The sequence below is a fragment of the Carettochelys insculpta genome, chromosome 9 (assembly GCF_033958435.1).
Source record: "Carettochelys insculpta isolate YL-2023 chromosome 9, ASM3395843v1, whole genome shotgun sequence".
Taxonomy (NCBI): domain Eukaryota; kingdom Metazoa; phylum Chordata; order Testudines; family Carettochelyidae; genus Carettochelys; species Carettochelys insculpta.
This window is the reverse complement of record NC_134145.1, coordinates 46,178,535-46,184,534: the sequence shown is the minus strand read 5'-3', so window position 1 is coordinate 46,184,534 and position 6,000 is coordinate 46,178,535. Positions and strand designations below refer to the sequence as shown.

The following is a 6,000-nucleotide window of genomic DNA, read 5'->3' as shown; positions in this document are numbered from 1 at the left end:
AGCATGTCATTGGGCAACTTGAGAAACTGAAAAAATGGCCATCCTGAAGGGGTTTCCAAGAGACTTTCTGGGCAAGGAACTATTTGAAAGTCCTAATCTTTGTTTTCCCAGCTGTCCTTTTATTCACCTGGCATAACAGTGGAACACATCCATCTCTGGAATGTTCTTTCAGGAAAGCCATTGTAATGGTTTAAGGCCTATGGATTGTGGACAATCCCAATGGAATTAATGGAGCACCTCATTATCTTGACCAACAGTTATAATAAGGGTAATCTGTACTGTAGCTAGGAGTGTGCTTCACATGCTAGTTCTGCTTAAACTAGTGCACTTAGGCTGCCCACCACTGCTGGTCACTCTTCTGCCCATGCAGAATCTCTGGTCACACAGCTATTTTTAGTACTCGAGCTTGAGTCGTGCTAGCATGTGTCCATCATCTTGAGGTGGGAACTGCCACATGCTGCTGCAACATAGACATACCTATGAGATACTTGCTTGGCCTTGTTCTAAGAACTACTTATAGTGCTTCTGTAAGTAGGTTCATAGGCTGTGTGTGTCTGAATGCTGTGCAAAGCAAACATTTTCCTGTTGAGTTGTGGCCTTAAAGTTTTTGAGGGTCTGGGGTGAAAGTGAACATAGAATCTTCCACAGTTTCCAGAACAACTTCAATATAACTGCGTTGCTTATTCTTACTGTGTCCTTTTTTTCCTGCTTCCTTCACTCTCATTTTATCTGTTTCCTTTAAAAGCTAACAAAGCTTAATATTTCTCCTGGGTCCCTGCATCAGGTAGGTTATTCCTTTGCTGCCTCTGGCCTGAGTGGTAAACTGGGGCAGTTTGCTAGTGTTTGTCTGCTCCCTGGATCAATAACTGTGCCTCCGACCTCCTGTTCTATTTCTGCAGTGCATTCTTCTCCACCAGGTAATACATATGCTGGACTCGGAGCAGAGCCATAACAGAGAATGGGCAGTGCCACTTAGAGAAGAGAATCAATGAGCTCACTGCCTTAGGCTTTAAGTATGGAGCGAAGTGGTGGAACCCTTTATGCACAAGATACCCATAAAGATTTGTTGTTTTAATGATTTTCATCAGTGTAGTGGGACAATGGGATATATCACTGATATGCCTGGGGCTGGTGGATTTTGTCAGAGTAACAATCCCACATTCAGTGACTTTGCAGCCTGTATCTCATCCATGCAAGGAGTACATCAATCAAAAACAGGCCATTCCATATCTCCTCTGAAGCTTTTGATTAAGTTGTTGTACTGTCCTTGGTGTTTTTAAGGTGACTTATGATCTTGTTTCAAGTTCCTTCATAGCTAAGTAGTTTCTTTTTGGTGTGTTTGTACTATCTGGAAGTTGTTCTCACTTACTGTACTGCTACTACTACTGTTACTACTTAACACTTCTATTCCACATGGAGCATAGGTCATCTACAAGTCTCCTCCCCTTCACTGTGTCTTGGGACAAAACTTACTTACTTGCTCACTTACTGTAGACTTATAATAAAGGTGGACTTTAAAATATACGTGACATAGTTCAAACACTTAGCTATACAATGCTGTACAGAAGAAAATACTATTTTTTTTTTAAAAAAAGGCCAAAGTTATGTATCGAAAGCCATATTTAGGCATCTTAATATTTGGCCTGGCTTTCAAACATGCTGATCCTCCAAGACTACTCACTTTAGATAAAGCTATTTTGTACTCAACACTTCTGAAAATCAGGCCACTTATTTAGATACCTAAACATGGGGCTTTTAAGTTACTAGTTTTGAAAATCTCACTGCAAGTATATTAAGCTTTCTTATTAGTATTTATTAAATATCCCCTACAGGCTAGATGAATATGGCAGGAACTTAACAAAACAAACCTCTCTACAGGGCAGAGTTTTCTGCCAAATACTGCACACGTTCCATATACCCAACTACAGGAAATAATGGATTGTAATGCATATGTTCCCTAATTCCCTCCAGGATTTTACTTACGTTGAGAGCCCCTTCAGGGCTTCAATGGTAAACATTTAACAAGAGGAACTCCCCTTCCCTTCTGTAATCATCTCACATATTGTTCACTGATTAATTTACTTTAATAAGGGGAACTGCATTTCCCTTCGGTTGGGGGCCTGACTACTGGGAATTCTAAATTTCAACTGTTTCTTTTCCTCAAGGTTTTGCAATGAGACACTTCAGTTTATCTCTGACTAGAGGTGGAAGAAAAACAACATCTAGTACAGTAGAAGCCCCCCTGCTTCTGCCTAATTTGAAAGGAATTTTTGTGTACATTTTCCAGATGTGCTTTTAATAATCTCTGGATAAAATTTGTGCTTTTTGTCAAATTTAGGGCTTCCAGCTGGCAACTCAGTCAGCTAATCTTTTCCCTGCTTTATCCATTGAATATATCTAATATGTTAGTCATCAAGTTTACCCTCAGCAGAGTGGCTAGGAGTTGGGTTCCCCAATGCCAGGAGAAGTCCATGGAAGTTTGATGGCATCCTCTCTTAGACATCTTTGGAGGGATCAGCAGGTGTACTTGTCTCCACCATTGGAAGCCAATGCAAAATTTCTTCCTTTTTTCCAGGGATTGAATTAGATTGCAATGGGAGGGTGAGCACACCTTCCCTGGGAGAACAGTTGCAAAGAGCAACAGGCACATAGTTGTCTCAGTCCTAGCTCAGGCTTTTTCTGCATGATGCAGTTTTTAGTGACATGGCCGTGTCGACATGGCTGGATCACTAAAAGTTGGGCAGTCTACTGCAACATATTGTTTGTTGGCACTTTTGCTGGCAAAATACTCGCACACCCCACAAGTGCTGTGCTTTGTCTGCAGACAAGCACTGCTATTGACAAAGCACTGTTTACACGAGCAGTTGCTGTGACAAAACTTTTATCATTCATAGTGTTGTGTTGTATTATTATTATCATTTTTATTATTTTATTTTAAAGAATCTTGGAGCAACAAAAGCTTTGTTGTTCAATTGCCAGTGTGGGCAAAGCCTCAGTCAGGGCATAATCATACGAAAGATGGAGAAATATTTATCCTTTTAAGGCTGAGAGTGATCTTACAGAATTACTGCCCCATACACAAGGACAGATCCGGCAGTTACAACTGGAGAAATAGTTGTTTTGTTTTGTTTTGTTTTGTTTAAAAATATGTTCGAGTTGAACCAAATCTGAAATTTTCAGAATTTTTGGATCATCAAACAGTTTGTATTTGTTCCACAGTAAAGATTCAAACTTGGGTTTCATGGATACCAGTAAATGTCCTACTACCCCACCCTGTCCCAGCTTCATTTAGTGATTTTTTTGAACGGCCAAAATGATGTTTGTCACATTCATTTGGGTCAACCAAAACTGCATTTCCCATCCGTAAAGTGTGTATCATTTTTTTGCCCAGTTCAACTGGCGAACAGAGGGCCAGATTCCCAGAAGCTGTGATTCCACTGGAGTGCAGTGTGGTGTAAACTGTGGATGTCCATCAGTTGACAGCAGCTGTGCATCTAGCTTTATAATACCTGAACAAATTGGTTGATCCCATAATCTCTCAAAGGTAGGCCACACTTTGTACATCGCCATATTAAAGTGCAGATTTTGGTCTTTTACACTGGTGTAAACCTGGAGTAATTTGATTTCCGTATTGCTACTCTCCAAATTTTAGGCCAGTGAGTAGCTGGTGTGGGTGGGATTCTTAGACCCCGCGTAAACATAATTATTTTGCTTATGATGAATGCATGTTTTGTAATGTAGTGATGTACATGATATCCACCAGAACACATTCAAGCAGTTGGATTTGTTTCAAAGATCTCTAGCTTTGGTGGGCTTTTCTGGCAGTCCCTTGGTTTGTGAGGGAAAATACCATAGTGCAGTACAGCAGGTACTGAAAAATTCTCTCTATCTCTGTGTAGTGGGTGGATGGGGACTTCTCATTTCAAATACAAGTTTCTGGAAGATAAAAAGGAAAAAATTGACAGTTCTGTAGTTTGTCTCAAGGCGTATTGGGTGCTGATTTTCATTTTACTGCACTAAGACAACTGTCTGAACTTCAGTCCAAAGTGAAATTCCTTCAACTACAAGCCACTAATATCACTTGTAGTTTTCAATTGTTCACACATCCTTTGTGTTTGTTTTCTCCATGAAGTCTCACTTCCCCAGCCCACTGCCTTGGGCTAATAGTTTGTAACAAAGCTCAGTCTCTAAAATGTCACCTATAAATGGAGAAAGGAAAATCATAAAAGAGAAAGATGAAAACATTTGCCACTCTGGTTCTCACTTACTCAGTTCCTCTTGGGTCTCTTGATTCATCAGCCAGTTACAAGGGCATGCGGCCACCTGTGCTGTTCCAGTTACCATTGTTTTCTCCAGTATTGGTGGGGCACCATTCATCAAATGAGGCTCATTGAAAAAGTGATTTAGTGTCAATGCTGGCAATCAATCCAAGAAAACAACTCACATAATGGAACACCGCCAAAGGCCCACTCCCCTTTCCCTTGACAACTTAAAAAAAACTCATAAGGCCAACAGCTTTGTGTTGTGATAGCAAGAGCTAAAATAACCTGCCGGGTTACAAGGTGAAGTGCTGTACTTGTGCCTCTCTTCAGAGAGGGGCTCTGAGTTACCAAAGAAAAAGAAGGTAAGTGCTCCGCCAGCATATGCGGTTAGAAAGAGGTAGTTCCTGCTGAGATGTCGCACTTTAATAATACATGTCCATGTGGTAGTATTCTGTATGCTAAGAGACACAAAGACCACATGTTGAAAACATGGCTTCTATATTTTGCACTATCACTTGTTCAGTCATGTGGTACACATGTGCCAGTCACAAACATGTGCAATGTTGCGTGTGGTTACTTAGTTGTTTCTGTACACAAAAAGCATGGAGCTGGTTTGTGTGTCCCTTGTGCAAAATGAATAGGAGGCTATCAGTAAACCCATGGATTTTGCTGAGTCTGTTTGTGAAGAAAGGTATTATTAATTGAGAGGAAGGGGTTCACAGTGTGGCCTGTTGTGAGAAAATTGCAAGTGGTTGGCATCCCAGGACCTATCCTCCGTGAACTCATCTAATTCTTTTGCAAACCCAGTTATACTTCTAACCTTTGCACCCTCTTCTGGTAATGAATTCCACAGGTTGACTATGTGTTCTGTAAGTACTTCCTTAGGTTTGTTTTAAATCTGTTGTTTAGTAATTTCATTGGGTGTCCTCTAGCTCTTGGGTAATGTGAAGGAGTAATGGTGACATCCCTATTCATTTTTCCACACCATTCATGGTTTTATAGATCTGTGTAATGTCCACCCTTAGTTGTCTCTTTTCCAAGCTGGACAGACCCAGTCTTTTTAATCTTTTTCCATCTGGAAGCTGTCCCATACTCTTAATAGGTTTTTACCCATTCTCCATACTTCCAGTTCTACTATTTTTTGTATGGTTTATATATATAAAAAAGACGGATGGCAAGAACACACAAAGTGAGCTGGAGATTTAGCCTGAAGAATAGGGTCTGGAAAGTCTTTTGTGTGGGGATATGGGTTTGTGGTTTTTATTTTTACTTATATTTTCCTCACTCTGGAAGGGGTCTGGGCAAGATAAGACGGAGCTGGGGGAGGGGTCAAAGCCAGGCCCTTTCAGGGTAAAGATGAAAGTCAACAAGAACACTAGATAAAAAGGCTCTTGCAGTGACATGCAGCAACATGAGGAGGTGCTACAGTGATGCATACAGCTGCTTATTGAGTATCATCCATCCTGTGCACTGGATGAGGTGGGGATCCTATGGAAAATATATGTATGATGGGGCATTCCGTATGCTTTATGAAAATATGCTTATGATATGAATGACATAACTGAGATATGATTTGTACAAGATGGCTCATTTAACATGTCGTTGGAAAGGTTTTGATGTACTGAATATGATTATTCCATTTCCATATATATAAACACACATGCGTGCACACACATACACAAGAAGTTAGGAGTATTGACTTGGGTAGCTGTAATTTCATATTTCATGCTTTGGGTTG

At 40.5% G+C, this 6,000-nt stretch overlaps 1 long non-coding RNA gene across 1 annotated transcript in view; it reads right to left on the bottom strand.

Annotated features, from left to right (window-relative positions):
- Window positions 1–4,105: 4,105 nt before the first annotated feature.
- Window positions 4,106–6,000, bottom strand: part of LOC142017832 (uncharacterized) — a 56,936-nt gene continuing 55,041 nt past the window's right edge. The window contains exon 5 of the long non-coding RNA XR_012646601.1: window positions 4,106–4,199. This is a non-coding gene — a long non-coding RNA (uncharacterized LOC142017832). The remainder of the gene's footprint in view (window positions 4,200–6,000) is intronic.